This window comes from Oryx dammah, unplaced genomic scaffold (assembly GCF_014754425.2).
Source record: "Oryx dammah isolate SB20612 unplaced genomic scaffold, SCBI_Odam_1.1 HiC_scaffold_24, whole genome shotgun sequence".
NCBI classification, from domain to species: Eukaryota; Metazoa; Chordata; class Mammalia; order Artiodactyla; family Bovidae; genus Oryx; species Oryx dammah.
This window is the reverse complement of record NW_024070208.1, coordinates 12,623,617-12,641,076: the sequence shown is the minus strand read 5'-3', so window position 1 is coordinate 12,641,076 and position 17,460 is coordinate 12,623,617.

Below are 17,460 nucleotides of genomic sequence, written 5' to 3'. Positions count from 1 at the left end.
GAAAGTGAAAAGTGAAAGTGAAGTCACCCAGTGTCGGACTCCCAGCGACCCCATGGACTGCAGCGCACCAGGCTCCTCATCCATAGGATTTTCCAGGCAAGAGTACTGGAGTGGGTTGCCATTGCCCACTCCGATTTAAGTCCCTAGGGATGGACAAAGCTGGAACGATGTCACCTCCCCAGCCCAAGACCTGTAGGGAGAGGGCTGGACATCAGCAGGTTGTCTACACCTGTTTCTTGCCTCCTCCATCCAGCAGGACTCTCACCCTGCCCTCCAGTCACCCAGACCCCTGGTACCAGCCCTGCCACTGCAGAGTTCCCTACTGATGCTGTAACAAATTCCCACAAACTTTGTGGCGTAAAACAACAGAAAAGCATTGTCTTATATGTCTGGAGGTCAGAAATCCAAAATGAGATTCACAAGGCTGAGGTCAAGCTGTTGGCAGGGCTGGCTTCTTCTGGAAGATCCAGGGGAGAATCCACTTCCTTGTCTTTTTCAGCCTCTTGTGGCCACCTGAATTCCTTGATGTGTGACCTTTTTATGTGTCTTCAAAGTGCATCACTCTGACCCCTGCTTCCAAGGTCTCAGCGACCTCTCCTCTGATTCCTCCGATTCCTCCTGTGTCCCTCCTATGTACCAGCCTCCCAGATAATCCAGGATAAGCTCTTCCTCTCAAGATCCTTAACTCAATCACATCTGGAAAGTCCCATTGCCATATAAAAGTAACACAGATTTCAGGAATTAGGATGTGAACTTATTTAGGAGTCATTATTCTGCTGACCACAACTATATCATAGAAGTAGGAAGAGGAGTCTGAGGTTATACATTAGTAGGGGTGTTTGGAAGCACAGAGTTTATAAATAAAAATGAGATGAGATCTCTCCCTATAAAGAAATGCATCATACAGATAACATTTAGAAAACATTTAAAAAACAGATGTGTAGATTAACAGGATGTGGGCTGTTTGTGAAATTAACCAGCTTCAAGGTTCAAAAGCTCCTATACTTTGGCCACCTGATTCGAAGAGCTGACTCACTGGAAAAGATCCTGATGCTGGGAAAGAATGAGGGCAGGAGGAAAAGCGAGCGACAGAGCATGAGGTGGTTTGATGGCATCACTGACTCAATGGACATGAGTTTGAGCAAGCTCTGGGAGATGGTGAAGGACAGAAAGGCCTGGCGTGTCATGAAGAGTCAGACATGAATTAGTGACTGAACAACAACAAAGGTTCAAATTTGTCATCTCTCAACTCCATCCCAGTGGCATGGCTGTGCTAGGACCTTCTGGAGTCCTGGAGTATCACCGATCCCCTGGACTTGCACTTCTTGTAGTATCAGTCTTTTTTTTTTTTTTTTTATGGAAGGATAGTTGAATTACAATATTGTGTTGGTTTCAGGTGTACAGAAAACTGATTCAGTTATGTATAAATGGGCTTTCCAAGTGGTGCTAGTGGTAAAGAACCTGACTGCCAATGCAGGAGACACAAGAGACATAGGTTTGATCCCTGGGTTGGGAGGATCTCCTGGAGGAGGGCATGGCAACCCATTCCAGTATTCTTGCCTGGAGAATCCTCATGGACAGAGGAACCTGGCGAGCTATATCCCATAGGGTCACAAAGAGTCAGACGCGACTGAGTACACGCACATATGTATGTATGTGTGTGTGTTTGGGAGAAGAGTTGAAGCTCTAGTTTGTCAAAGTCCCTTTCACTTCAATTCTTGTTATCCAGCAGGTTCTGTGCCAGCAGATTCTCTTGGAATTCAGAATCAGAGAAGTGGGGGAAATGTGGAGGAAGCCCAGCTCCTGTCCTCAGAAGGAGCTCCATCTGTTGGGAGACACACATAATGAATGGTGGACAACACCACCACGTACTAGAGCGGGGCCATCACCAAGTTCCAGGGGGGTCTGGCTGGCCACCCGCCGCCAGTCTCAGTGGAAGCCCTACCTCCTTCCCAGCCGGGGAGAAGATAAGAGGGAACCACAGCTACAGAGGCCCCAGACATCCTGGAAAGAGTGAGCATGAGGAGCGTGTGGCCATCTCAGCGGCTCTGCCCTCCTCCAACGCTGTTGGGAAGAGATCCGCATCAGAACCCTCCCTCACCGCCCCCTCCAGCCTCCCGACTCCCCTCCTTTCTTCTCGCCCCTTTCCCTGGAGGGGGAGCCAGGGAAGAGGCGTTACAATGCAGGACCTTTCCCCCCTCAAGTCCTTACAGCCAACTGAATGCCAAGGGCTTGACAACAGAGGAGGGCTGGGGGCTGGGGGGTGGGAAGCAATTGCACAGTGTTATCAGCCCTCAAAGGGCCTCCTGACCAGCGTTTCATCTCCGGAAACTTTTATCTCACGTTCTTACGGCACCTGTCTTGAAAGGCCCAAGAGCCTCACAGACACTATCCTGCCCCTTGAACGCAGACAGGGGCTCAGCCCTCAGATCCTCGCTTTGCAGCTGAGAAAAGGAGCCACGCAGATCTCAGATCTCCCGTGCGTGTAGTTCAGAGAGCTGAGGGGCGCTCAGCCTCGGAAACAGCCCCGACTCCGGGACACCAGGACCTGACGGATGGCAGAGGGTGCCTAAACTGCAGCTTTGTTATGAAAGACAGAATCTGAAAATCATCAGGATTCTCCCAGCTGTCTTCTGCCTTTCATTGTTTGAAGCCCCGCCCTGTAGCTAGAAGGGAAGAAAGACGGAAAACAAGCCCCTCGTTCCTCTGTTCCGTGGAACTGATTTCTACGATGTCAAAGAATTTTTCAGGACGTGGAAAATGAAAAATGATGATCCTATGATATAGATTGAACCAGATACCTCACCAGATATCTGAGCTAAGGCTCATTAGGAGTATGTCTCCTTCTTAAACAATGAATCAGGAAATCCACAAAGACCAGACTGACGTCATAATTCCTTTCTGGCTGATAATGACTCCTTAAGCAAACAGAAGTGTACGGCACCCAGCTGCTGGTGCTAAAAGCCCTGTGCACACACTCTTGCTGGGAAGACACTGGGAGACTGACGGCCTCGACGGGTTTATAGATGGCTGCCCCCGGGCACTGTGTCAGGGTGGGGCAAGCATCTGCTGTAACCCTGCCCTGACCTTATGGGCAGAATTCCCTGTGCCCGACGTGCTGATGCTGGGAACCAAGCTTTTGATCTGCGCGTGCGCACTGGGTATCCGCAGCCCAGCCTCCAGGGTCCACGTGGATTACCAAAAACAATGCATTCAGGTCAGGGAGTGACAGTAGGTTGGCCATGACTCAAGACCAGTTCAGAAGCATAGGGGACTCTGGCAGATCTCCCGTTGTGGACTGACTGGTGGCATTCAGAAAACCACCATTACGAAGTCACTATGGTAATTTTATTCACAATTTCCAGTGGCTTACTTGAATGGGTTATGTTTGCTCCATGAGTAACTCAGAATGTGCTGCCATCTTTTCATCCCAGATGTGGAATTAAATTATCCTACCCTGCCGTGTTTATTTTCTAAGCTTAAAAACAAACGATCGTATCTCTAGGGGGTTCCAGGGAGTCTGTAATTCCTAAGCATTTGATCCACACCCACTTTAGCATCTAAGGAAATATCTGAACTAGATGACATGACGTGAGAATTTCTCAGAACGTGGGTGCTCTTTGAAGAGCATTTTGAAAATTATAAGAGAACAAACTCAATTATTTTCAGGCTATGGCTTAAAATAGATTGAGAAAGAAAGAATTGGGGGGCACAGGGCAGGGTGGGAGCAGGGCAATGAGAAAAAATTAATAATAATAATAAAGAAAAATTAGAGTCAAAATTAATTTGTACCCTCTGCAAGGGCCGAGAACCATTCCTGACTTTTTCAGTTCTCTTGCATCTCCTGATGTTGCATCCTAACACAATGGGTGCAAAGTAGCTGTTGCTGACATTCATTCATTCAATTCAAAAACATTTTTTGAGCACTTATTATCAGCCTGGCACTATTCTAGGTACTGAAGATACAACAGGGACCAAAAGAGATCAAAACTCCTTACCTTGCAGATCTTATATTTTAATACTTTTGAAATCATCGTCAACAGGATAGAGACAGAGGATAATAAAAGCATGAGATCACAGACCCTATGTCTCCTTTGGCATCACAGCTCACCCTAGGACTGATGAGGGGGAGGAGAGTGCGTGGAATAGAATGGAACTTAGCAGGGAGGCCACTGATTGACTGGGACCTGAATTTATCGCTGCTGTTTATAAGGCGGTTGTATAATAGGTTATTGCTTCTATTGCCTAATCTTCTTATGAGAATCTCTGAATAGTTTCTTTTTCTTTGCTTGGTGCAAATATAAATATTTAAACATCTTATTTCAAATAATGCACAGTCACTTGGCTAGCCGTATGAATAAAACTGGATTGGTCAAGTGAAAGAACCCTAACTCAAAATACTTAGGAAAAAAAGGGGAACTTATTTGCTCACATGATGAGGACAGCTAAGAGGTCATGCTAGCATTAGACTCATTGGATCCCAGAAGTTCACAAGCTCTCCTTCAGGACGCCTACTCTTTTCCATGATTTCTCATCTCTGCCTCCTTCCCTCTTGGCTTCATTTTTGGAAAGCTCCCTCCACACAGTGGCAAAGGTGGCCTCCTACAATCCCAGCTTTGTGTGACCCTTTCCCTTGTAATTGCAGGGACCAGAGTGACCTTAAGGACCCAGGGACTCCAGAAACGTAATCAGATGGTTCTCTCTGTACCCCCACCCCCGCCAATCTGAACTCTGCTTCTCTCTGTATGTCAACTTTCTTATCCCTCCTATCAAGCACTTCCCCAAGCAGAGGGAGAAGGGGAGCTTGGGGTCAGAGATAGTTCCAGTTTTACATAATCCCAGCTCTGCAGCTCTGAGGGGAAAAGAGAGCTCGCCCTCTCTGCATTCATATAAAACCCCTGGAGGCACTCCTGATTGCTCTGGCCTGGGTATGAGACCATCAGGCCAGCTACCACGGCCTTGGGGAGAGTCTACTACAGTTGGCCAGGCCTGGGTCATGTGCCCATTACTGTAGACAGGGGCAAGGGAAGGTTAAGTTCAGTTGGCAGTTCCATCAAATTCAAATGCATTCCTCTCCCTCACCTCCTTTGGATTTGCACTGCTTTTAGGAAAATGATCTAAATCTTTCCTCGTTCCTCCTCAGCTGCACTAACTCAAGTGTAACTTTCAAGGGCTCAGTAACCACCTGGAGCTCTGGCTTCCATATTGGACAATGCAGCTCCAACCCCCTGGCCTGGCCTCTCTTCTTTCACTCTGGAGAGTTCAAAGCATTTTTTTTTTCCTCTTTCTTTTTTTTTAAATGTACTTATTTATTTTTAATTGGAGGATGATTGCTTTACAGTATTGTGGTTCCCACCACATATCAACATGAATCAGCCATAGGCATACATGTGTCCCCTCCCTCTTGATCCTCTCTCCCACTTCTCACCCCACCCCACCCCTTTAGGTTATCACAGCACACCAGATTTGAGCTCCCTGCATCCAGCAGTCAATTTCCACCAGCTATCTAATTTTATATATGGTACTGTGTATGTTTCCCTGCTACTCTCTCAACCCATCCCGCCCTCTCCTTCCCATCTGCATCCATAAGTCTGTCTCTATGTCTGTGGCTCCATTGCTTCAAAGCATTTGTTTGAACAGGAAGCTATTGTACTAGTTTCCTACTGCTGCTGTACAAATTGCTATAAACTCAGTACCTTCTTAGAAGCCTCTCAGATTACAGTTCTGGAGGCCTAAGTCCAAAAGGTGTCTCACTGGGCAGAAACTAGCCTCTCAGATTACAGTTCTGGAGGCCTAAGTCCAAAAGGTGTCTCACTGGGCAGAAACTAAGGTGCGCACGGGCCATGCTTACTCAGGAGGTGGTATAGAAGAATTCATTGTTTTGCCTTTTCCAGCTTCTAATACTATATTCTTTGGCCAAGACATCTCCTTCTGTCTTCAAAGCCCAATCACAACCTCTTCAGATCCCTTCCTGCTTCCTTGCTTCCGTCATCACATTGCCTTCCGCCTTCTATGTCAAGTCTCTTTCTGTCTCATTCTAGCGATTCCATGCAGGGATCATTTCGGATAATCTCCAAAATTTCAGAGTCTTTAACAATATGTCCAAAGCCCTTGATACCATATAAGGTAGCATTCATGGATTTCAGAGATTTCAATCTGGAATATCTTTGGGGGCAAATATTCAGCTTGCCACAGGGTAGACAGAGGTAGAATGAGAATTTCAAACAGAAGAAACAACCTATACCAGGACCCACTTGTGAATTGGAGAAAGTAAGTCCTTAGAAGTGCAAGACCAGCGATACTGAAGTGTAAAGAGAGAGGAAGGGGGAATGAGATGAGGCCAGAAGAGTGGGCAAGAACCAGACCATTGAGAAGCCATGCCGTGAGAAAGATCCTGTCTTTTTCCTAAGATAATGTAAATCCATTAAGGGTGGGGAAAGGAGTATATCTGCATTTTTAAAAGCATCACTCTGGGGCTTCCCTGGTGGCCCCACAGTTAAGCTGCTGTACTTCTAGTACAGGAGACATGGTTCAATCCCTAGTTGGGGAACTAGACCTCACGTGTCACAGCTAAGATTCCCCCATGCCGCAGCTAAGACCCGTACAGCCAAATAAATAAATGAAGACAAATATTCAATAAAATGAAGTCAATAAAATAAAAAAATAATAACAACATCACTCTGTGTGTAGAAAAGGGACTTGAGGAGGAGGGCCCGCGAGGATGGTGGAAGACCAGGTCAGGGTGCTAACGCGGCAGTCTTGCTGAGAGGTGGGGCTGGCATGGACTGCAGCGGGACCGTGGAAATGGAGAAGCGAGACAGAGCTGAGAACTCATTAGTGGAGACACTGATAAGGATTGGCAATGAGCTGCACCCAGAGGAAGAGGGAAGAAGAGAGCAGACCGAAAGATGAATCCCGGATTTTTGGCTTTCATCGATGATATCTTTCAGAAAAACTGGAAGAAGATCAGGAAGGGGTACTGGAAGAAGGATAGACAGGTTAAATTTAGCTTTGGACCTATATTTGTAGTGTCCTGGAGATGTCTAGGAGGCATACTGGCCTGGGGCCCAGAGATATGAATTTAAAACTCATCAGTATAGAAATAGCCCTGGAAGCCTTTGTTTCAGATGGTAATGTAGTGGAAGAAAGAAGGAATGAAAAGAGGAGAGTGTCTAGAAATACCAACATGTGAATGGCTACGTAGAAAGGGGAAAGTCTTTTTAAAATATTGAAAAGGGGGGCTTCCCTCGTGGTCCACAGGTTAAGATTAAGCCCCCCATGCAGGGGGTGCAGGTTTCATTCCTGGTCAGGGGCTCAGGTTCCTGGCCTCATGACCAAAAAACCAAAACGTAAAATACATGCCATACTGTAACAAATTCAATAAAGACTTTAAAAGTGACCCACATCAAAAAAAAATATTTTTAAAAGAAAACTGAAAAGGAATAGTCACAGAGAGAGGACTGTATTACAAAGGCCAAGGGAGGAGTGTATTTCAAGGAGAAAGTGGCCAACAGGGTCAAATATTGGTGAGAGATTAAATAGGATGAGGACTAAAGACTACCCACTGGATGTGACTGCAGCATCTAAGTACTATATTTTTACAACCTCTCCTCACCACCAATAACATACACACATATACAACTTTGCACATGGCATGTATTCACTAAATGTTGATGTATTACTTTAACAAATATGCACCACAAAGTAGGAGGCAGTGTGTGAGGTAGAGTGGAAAGAGCTTCGAATCCCAGTCCATCCACCTGCTAACTGTTGTGTATCAAACCAGTTACCTCCGAGTCTTGCCCATAAAATAGGGATGGTAATGGTGAGTTTAGTAATACTGCTTTATTCCTCAAGGTATTTTCTGGTGTGTTATATTGTTTGACCTTTGTGTGCATGCTAAATCACTTCAGTTGTGTCCAACTCTTTGTGACCCTATGGACTCCAGCCCACCAGGCTCCTCTGTCCATGGGATTCTCCAGGCAAGAATGCTGGAGTGGGTTGCCATGCCCTCCTCCAGGGGATCTTCCCGAGTCCAGGATCGAAACTGTGCCTCTTATGTCTCCTGCGTTGGCAGGTGGGTTGTTTGCCACTACTGCCGCCTAGGAAGCCCATCTGAGCCTTAGCACAACCCAGTGATTTTTGGCAAACTATAGGATAAGCAAGGCATCCAGGGCCCAGAGCTGGTCAGTTGCTGAACCAGGGTCTCTTGACTGCCAGTTGGGTGCTCTCATAAGAAAAAAGACTCTCAGGATCTCAGAGTTATTGCTTTTTATTCCTAGAGATGGATGGCCGTTCAGCAGTCATTCCAGGGGCCTGATATGATGGATTCTGAGTGTGAAGCTGGACATATAATGGTGAGAGAGATACAGCTCCTGCCCTCTAGGGAATCATGGTACCATAGATGAGACACATATTATGAACAGATAATTATAAAAATCACATGATAAACTGTCCAATGTGGAGCCTTTAAGGACAAAGCACTGTAGGGACACAGTGGGAGGAATGGTGAGGTCTGGAACATAGGAAGAGAAAGGAGACCTGGAAAATCTCAGCAAGTGAGAATCAGGCTTAAATATACATCCCTGGGCTTCCCTGGTGGTCCAGTGGTGAAGAATCCACCTGCCAGTGCAGGGGACAGGTGTTTGATCCCTGGTGCGGGAATATTCCACATGCCTCAGGGCAACTAAGCCCAAGAACGGCAACTACTTGAGCTCTAGAGCCCATGTCCCGCAACAAGAGAAGCCACTGCAATGAGAAGCTCGTGCACCGCAACTGGAGAGTAGGCCCCACTCTCTGCAACTAGAGAAAGCCCTCCTGCAACAACAAAGACCCAGAGCAGCCAAAAGCTAAATCGATCAATCATTTAATAATACATCCGAAATTAAAGTGTGTTTTTCTTTTGCTTTCACTAGAATCATGGGATTTGAGAGCCAGAAAAGATCTTTTAAAATTAACACCTTTGTATACCAAAGACGGCAGCATTGAAGACGAGAGAGTAACATGCCAAGCTCAAGAGTTGGAAAAGACTGGAGTCCCAGGTCCAGTGCAAAGTCCTTTATGTCAGCAATGCAGTCATCTAACACAGAAGGCTCTGCTAGGTGCTCAGATGGGCTGGCCCGTCGGTTGCCCTCATCTGAAACGGGCCACTGGAATCACGAGGGCCTGAGTCTGGGGGCATTGCTAGGCGTTAAGTGGAAAATTATAAGAAAGATACCATCTTTTGTCTGTGAGAGAACAACAGTGGTTTCTCCTTTTGAATACTATATCCTATAGTAGAAAAACAGGGGGAAACAGCAGGGTGGGGAAATCCACCAGAACTTTCATTAACACTGGGGATAAGAACAGGTTGTGAATAGGGAGAAATGGCTACTCAAGGTGTCTAGATCAAAGTAGGAACCATGGCAACCAAATCTCCACATTAAAAAAAAGAATTGAAATGCAAGCTCCATAATTTCAAGACTCTTCAATACAGTAATCATTGAAATGGTAGAAAGTATTACTTAAGTGAAATAAAATATTAACTTCAATAATCCAGACCCATTTAAAGAATGACAGAGGGTTAGGAAGAAAAATCTGACTCTTCAAAAATAAAATAAAATCTATCATTTCAAGCAGACTAATAGATTGCTTTCAAGTAAAGTCCTTGGAAGTTAATGGGAAGATTGTGCAGGTCAGTGATGTCAGACTGCATACCATTTGCTTGTGAACATCCACCTGGAACAAAACTTGATGACCCCTAAGAAGCCAGCTTCCATCCTCTACGTCTAAGTCTCCATTCCTGCCCTGCAAATAAGATCATCAGTACCATCCTTCCAGATTCCATATACATGCATTAATATACAATATGTGCTTTTCTCTCTCTGACTTACTTCACTCTGTATAGTAGGCTCCAGGTTCATCCACCTCACTACAACTGACTCGAATTCATTCCTTTTATGGATCAGCACTAATCCTCTTCAAACAACACAAGAGAAGACTCTACACATCTACACACGAACATCACCAGATGGTCAACACCAAAATCAGATTGATTATATTTTTTTTGCAGCCAAAGATGGAGAAGCTCTATACAGTCAGCAAAAACAAGACCAGGAGCTGACTGTGGCTCGGATCATGAACTCCTTATTGCCAAATTCAGACTGAAATTGAAGAAAGTGGAGAAAACCACTAGACCATTCTGTTCAGTTCAGTTCAGTTGAGTCGCTCAGTCGTGTCCGACACTTTGTAACCCCATGAATCACAGCACGCCAGGCCTTCCTGTCCATCACCAACTCCCGAGTTCACTCAAACTCACATCCATCGAGTCAGTGATGCCATCCAGCAATCTCATCCTCTGTCATCCCCTTCTTCTCCTGCCCCCAATCCCTCCCAGCATCAGAGTCTTTTCCAATGAGTCAACTCTTCGCATGAGGTGGCCAAAGTACTGGAGTTTCAGCTTCAGTATCATTCCCTCCAAAGAAATCCCAGGGCTGATCTCCTTTAGGATGGACTGGTTGGATCTCCTTGCAGTCCAAGGGACTCTCAAGAGTCTTCTCCAACACCACAGTTCAAAAGCATCAATTCTTCGGCACTCAGCTTTCTTCACAGTCCAACTCTCACATCCATACATGACCACTGGAAAAACCATAGGCTTGACTAGACAGACCTTTGTTGGCAAAGTAATGTCTCTGCTTTTCAATATGCTATCTAGGTTGGTCGTAACTTTTCTTCCAAGGAGTAAGCGTCTTTTAATTTCATGGCTGCAATCACCATCTGCAGTGATTTTGGAGCCCCCCAAAATAAAGTCTGATACTGTTTCCATTCCGGTATGACCTAAATCAAATCCCTTATGACTATACAGTGCAAGTGACAAATAGATTCAAGGGATTAGATCTGATAGCCAGAGTGCCTGATGAACTATGGTTGGAGGTTCATGACATTGTACAGGAGACAGAGATCAAGACCATCCCCAAGAAAAAGAAATGCAAAAAAGCAAAAGGGCTGTCTGAGGAGGCCTTACAAATAGCTTTGAAAAGAAGGGAAGTGAAAAGCAAAGGAGAAAAGGAAAGATATACCCACTTGAATGCAGAGTTCCAAGGAATACCAAAGAGAGATAAGAAAGCCTTCCTCAGCAATCAATGCACAGAAATAGAGGAAAACAATAGAATGGGAAAGCCTAGAGATCTCTTCCAGAAAATTAGAGCTACCAAGGGAACATTTCATGCAAGAATGGGCTCAATAAAGGACAGAAATGGTAGGGACCTAACAGAAGCAGAAGATATTAAGAAGAGGGGGAAAGAATACACAGAAGAACTGTACAAAAAAACTCTTCACGACCCAGATAATCATGATGGTGTGATCGCTCATCTAGAGCCAGACATCTTGGAATGTGAAGTCAAGTGGGCCTTACGAACCATCGCTATGAACAAAGCTAGTGGAGGTGATGGAATTCCAGTTGAGCTATTTCAAATCCTGAAAGATGATGCTGTGAAAGTGCTGCACTTAGTATGTCAGCAAATTTGGAAAACTCAGCAGTGGCCACAGGACTGGAAAAAGGTCAGTTTTAATTCCAATCCCAAAGAAAGGCAATGCCAAAGAATGCTCAAACTACCACACAATTGCTAGTAAAATAAGTAAAGTAAAGTAAGTATAAGTCGCTGAGTCATCTCTGACTCTTTGTGACCCCATGGACTGTAGCCTACCAGGCTCCTCTGTCCATGGGATTCTCCAAGCAAGGATACTGGAGTGGGTTGCCATTTCCTTCTCCACACACGCTAGTAAAGCAATGCTTAAAATTCTCCAAGCCAGGCTTCAGCAATATGTGAACCATGAACTTGCAGATGTTCAAGCTGGTTTTTAAAAAGGCAGAGGAACCAGAGATCAAATTGCCAGCATCTGCTGGATCATCAAAAAAGCAAGAGAGTTCCAGAAAAACATCTATTTCTGCTTTCTTGACTATGCCAAAGCCTTTGACTCTGTGGATCACAATAAACTGTGGAAAATTCTTCAAGAGATGGGAATACCAGACCACCTGATCTGCCTCTTGAGAAACCTGTATGCAGGTCAGGAAGCAAAAGTTAGAACTGGACATGGAACAACACACTGGTTCCAAGTAGGAAAAGGAGTACGTCAAGGCTGTATATTGTCACCTTGATTATTTAACTTATATGCAGAATACTCATGAGAAATGCTGGGCTGGAAGAAGCACAATCTGGAATCAAGATTGCCAGGAGAAATAGCGATAACCTCAGGTATGCAGATGACACCACGCTTATGGCAGAAAGTGAAGAGGAACTAAAGAGCCTCTTGATGAAAGTGAAAGAAGACAGTAAAAAAGTTGGCTTAAAGTTCAACATTCAGAAAACGAAGATCATGGCATCTGGTCCCATCACTTCATGGGAAATAGCTGGGGAAACAGTGGAAACAGTGTCAGACTTTATTTTGGGGGGCTCCAAAATCACTGCAGATGGTGATCGCAGCCATGAAATTAAAAGACGCTTACTCTTTGGAAGGAAAGGTTATGACCAACCTAGATAGCATATTAAAAAGCAGAGACATTACTTTGCCAACAAAGGTCCGTCTAGTCAAGGCTATGGTTTTTCCAGTAGTCATGTATGGATGTGAGAGTTGGACTATAAAGAAAGCTGAGCAGTGAAGAATTAATGCTTTTGAACTGTGGTGTTGGAGAAGACTCTTGAGAGTCCCTTGGACTGCAAGGAGATCCAACCAGTCCATCCTAAAGGAGACCAGTCCTGGGTGTTCATTGGAAGGACTGATGTTGAAGCTGAAACTCCAATACTTTGGCCACCTGGCGCGAAGAGCTGACTCATTTGAAAAGACCCTGATGCTGGGAAAGATTGAGGGCAGGAGGAAAAGGGGATGACAAAGGATGAGATGGTTGGATGGCGTCACCGACTCGATGGACATGGGTTTGGGTGAACTCCGGGAGTTGGTGATGGACAGGGAGGCCTGGAGTGCTGCAGTTCATGGGCTCGCAAAGAGTCAGACAGGACTGAGCGACTCAACTGAACTGAACTAACCCATTGTATATTGTGGACACAGTGGGGGAAGAAGAGAGTGGGACAGATTGAGAAAGTAGCATTGGCATACATACACTATCAGGCGTAAGATAGAGAGCTAGTGGGAAGCTACTGTATACACAGGGAGCAGAGCCTGGTGCTCTGTGATGGCCTAGAGGGGTGGGGTAGGGGAGGGGAGGGAGGCTTAACAGGGAGGGGATTTTACATATATATATAATATATATATATAATTATGACTGATTTGCTTTGTTGTACAGCAGAAACCAACACAACATTGTAGAACAATTTTCCTCCAATTAAAAAAAAAAAAGAAATTAGCTTCCTGAAAGTTAAACCTAAGTCATACACTCTGTAAATCCTATCTTTATAGATTGTAAAAACATAAGCTTCTATCAACCGCTTTCTGAACTGCAATTCCAAGTGGAATTCAAATAAATTATTTGGAAAGTCCCTTGAATTCTATGGAAAGGAATTAGACCTGTGGGTCATTTTTCTGATACTTCTTGTGACCCTTTCTTAAACAATTTGAACAAGGAGGGAATAATATAATCAAAGAGAGTTAACCAAGTAAGGAGCACACAGATCTATCTGAAGATAGCATTTTTAAAAGTAGACTTTTAAGAAGACTAGGTCCAGTAAGGCTGTTTATGCAGTGTTGTTAAACAATGAGGCTGTCTATACAAGTGCATTTTCCAAATAGCAGCTGGTTTCCCCTTTAAATAACAACACTTCAAAAATTGTCTTGATGAAGAGTATTTTAACATGTACTACAAACTTCCTCACTAGCTCACTTGAGCCAACTCATTATGCATTCGTTAAGCATTTTTTTTCAATGACTTAACATTCCCAAATATTAATATTTATTGTGATAGTGGTACAACTTATCCCCAGGGTTGCCTGGAGTTTCTAGGGTTTTAGCTGTAGGCCCAACTGCTATGCTTTCTTAAATCTTCTGTGGCCTTTCCACGGTTTGTCCTTTTTTCATACAATTGTCTGTGTACCTCTCTCCAGCAGTCTACTGGACTGTTATTTTTATTTGTTATTTTTAAAAAGTCTTATTATTCCCCCTTTTCCATTGTGAAATAGCACATTCACTCCATAAAACTTGAAAGATTGAGGAAATTTTTAATTAAGACCCAGTACAGCCAACAGAAATAAAATTATGTTTTCAGATGACCTTTGAAAAGTTGTTTGCAACACAAAGATTGGAGGCAATCTTATTATTCCATTTATAAGGGACTGGATCTATAAATATATATGAAATGAAATACTGGGTTATCATTAAAACAATTATGTAGGTTCATATTGCAGATACAGAATGATCACTAAAATGTGCTATATACTGAAAATATTAAGTGCAAAACAATACATATATGTATATACAGGATCTTTGTGTGTGTACACCCACACACACATACACATACACACGTTCACTTCAGATTCAGAGAGAGGGGAGCATATACATATATGTGCTCCAGAAACTCAGGCTGGTTCTGCAAGGATACTGAGAAATGTACCCGGCCCTGGCCCCGGCCTGGCGGGGGGCGGGGGGTGGGGGGGGGCAGGCATCGGGAGATTCAGGGTGTCAATTTCATTGACTAGTTACCCTCTGGTACTTACAGAGTGTTCTGGTTGTTGCTTTATCCTGGGTACATATTACTCTTTCAGTTCTTTTGATACCAACATGAATAATTCATTTTGTTTTCAAAAGCATCATAAAGACAGTGGAAATTTCTTTTACCCTGTGCTAGGCAGTAAGGACTTTTACATGCATAATTTTATTTAATCCTCACAATAACCCTGAAAGGTACATACTATTATTATTTCCATTCTACAGATAAAGAAAGTAAGAAACCCAGGAGCTCGGTAATCTGATCTTCATCACAGCTCTGGGATGCCACAGAACCAAGATCTAAACCCAGGCAGACTGACCCCCTAGCCTGCATCTTAAACCCAAAACACACAGGCTACAAGCCGAGAACAAAAATAAAAGGCACCAAACCATTTATAAAGTCAAAACAGAGTTAAATAAATTATTTTCAGGGACAAAAATTTCCATGCAGGTATGAGGATACTGGTGCATATTTTTTTCCATATCTTCCAGAAAGTTCAAAACCAGAAGTGACAGCAGAGTGGTGAGTGACAGCCGCCTTCGCCCTGAAAAGATGCTGAATATTTATATAATGTCTAGGCACCCCACTCCAGTACTCTTGCCTGGAAAATTCCATGGGCAGAGGAGCCTGGTGGGCTGCCGTCCATGGGGTTGCTAAGAGTCGGACATGGCTGAGCGACTTCACTTTCACTTTTCACTTTCATGCATTGGAGAAGGAAATGGCAACCCACTCCAGTGTTCTTGCCTAGAGAATCCCAGGGATGGGGGAGCCTGGTGGGCTGCCGTCTATGGGGTCGCACAGAGTCGGACACGACTGAAGTGACTTAGCAGCAGCAGCAGCAAAGTATATATAGGGAGTTTCCCAGGTGGCTCAGTGGTAAAGAATCCACCTGCCAGTGTAGGAGATGCAAGAGACCCAAGTTCGATCCCTAGGTCAGGAAGATCCCCTAGAGAAGGAAATGGCAAACCACTCCAATATTCTCGCTTACAGAATCCCATGGACGGAGGAACCCGGCGGGCTACAGTCCACGGGATGGCAAAGAGTCAGACACGACTGAATGACTGAGGGTGGACGGGAATGTATATGTGAAGTACTTTCTCTATTGTTATCACTTGCATAACGAGGAAAACACTCATTTGTGAAATCCTGCAACAGCGGCACTCCTCTGTGCCTTCCCATGTCTCTTCACAGGTGCCATGCTGGTCACAGAGGCAGTCATCTGGATCTACACGGGGTCCTGAGGACAAGCCTTGCAAGGCCCACTCCTGAGCTCCGCTCTGCCTGAATCACTCTTTCAGTGGTGTCTTCCTGCCCATCACAGGCCTAGACATCCTTCAAGGTCACAACCACATGCCACCTCCCACAGGAAACATTCTTGACCGTCTGCATTAAAGCTCCCCCTTCGCTCTTCTGGGGCTCTCTCTTAACACTCGGTTCACTAGACACGCAAACACAATCCATGACTCGGAGGGAATGTAGATTACGAAAATACCTACCCAATGGCCCCCTCTACCTTACACCGCCGGTCTCAGAAGATCAAGAATAAAACATTTCCCTTGATTGCACTATCCCCCTCACCCCGTCTGGCACAATATTTGAACAACAATTCAATGAATATTTGCAAGGAATGGTGTACAGGGGATGGCATGAGTCATTAAGAAAACCTGAAGTTGATGGAACTGTGGGAAGTATGAGCAGTCGCCCATGGGCTCTGGGCCGTTAGTCATCTTTGCTTGACTCTGAGATGGAGGGGTCCCTCACGTGAGAAGCAGGGACTTGCTGTCCAAGGAAGTGCACGTTTGAAAGAAACAGAGGCAACATCCTGCTTTCTGTATGTTCAGTTCTCTCCAACCCTTCGTGGTCCTGTGGACTGTAGCCTGCCAGGCTCCTCTATCCATAGGATTTCCCAGGCAAGAATATTGGAGTGTGTTGCCATGCCCTCCTCCAGGGGATCTTCCCCACCCAGGGATCGAACTCGCGTCTCTTGTGTCTCTTGCATTGGCAGGCAGATTCTTTACCAGTAGCACCATCTGGGAAGCCCCTGCATCCTGCTTTAGGGCAACTGATGTAACACTGGCTTCCCTGGTGGCTCAGATGGTAAAGCGTCTGCCTGCAATGTAGGAGACCTGGGTTCGATCCCTGGGTCAGGAAGATCCTCTGCAGAAGTAAATGGAAACCCATTCCAGGACGCTTTCCTGGAAAATCCCATTCCATGAGGTCACAAAGGGTCTGACATGACTGGGCAACTTCACTTTCCTTTCCTTTTCCAAAATTAAATAGACCGGAGAATTCCTCAATTCTAAATAGACCTGGAGAATTGCTAATGGCACAAAACGAGCTTCTGCTCACCCTTACTCTCTCAACCTCACTGCTGGTTTTGTGTGGTGTGTGTTCAGGATGGGAAGGGCTTGGCAGAATACATATCCACTTGATATTAGCAAGAGGAGTGTAAGTGGTTGCTGTTGTTTTAGCTTTAGGGGTACTTAGCTCTGAAGTACATTAAGGATCCAGAGTTAACAGAGTCGGTCCATATCTAAATAAGAAGAGATGCTCCCCTCGCTGCAGGATGAAGCAGAACCCTGAAGGAGAGATGCAGAAAGAGCAAGGGGGCAAAAAGCCAAGAGGGGAACTTCCCTGGTGGCCCATTGGATGGACACAGATTCTGTTCCTGGTCTGTGAAGATTCCACATGCCACGGAGCAACTGTGTCCCTGAGCCACAACTACTGAGCCTGTGCTCGAGAGCCCGGGGCTCACAACTGCTGAGCCTGTGTGCTGCAGCCTGTGTGCCCCAGAGTCTGCGCTGCACAACAAGAGAGGCCCATAT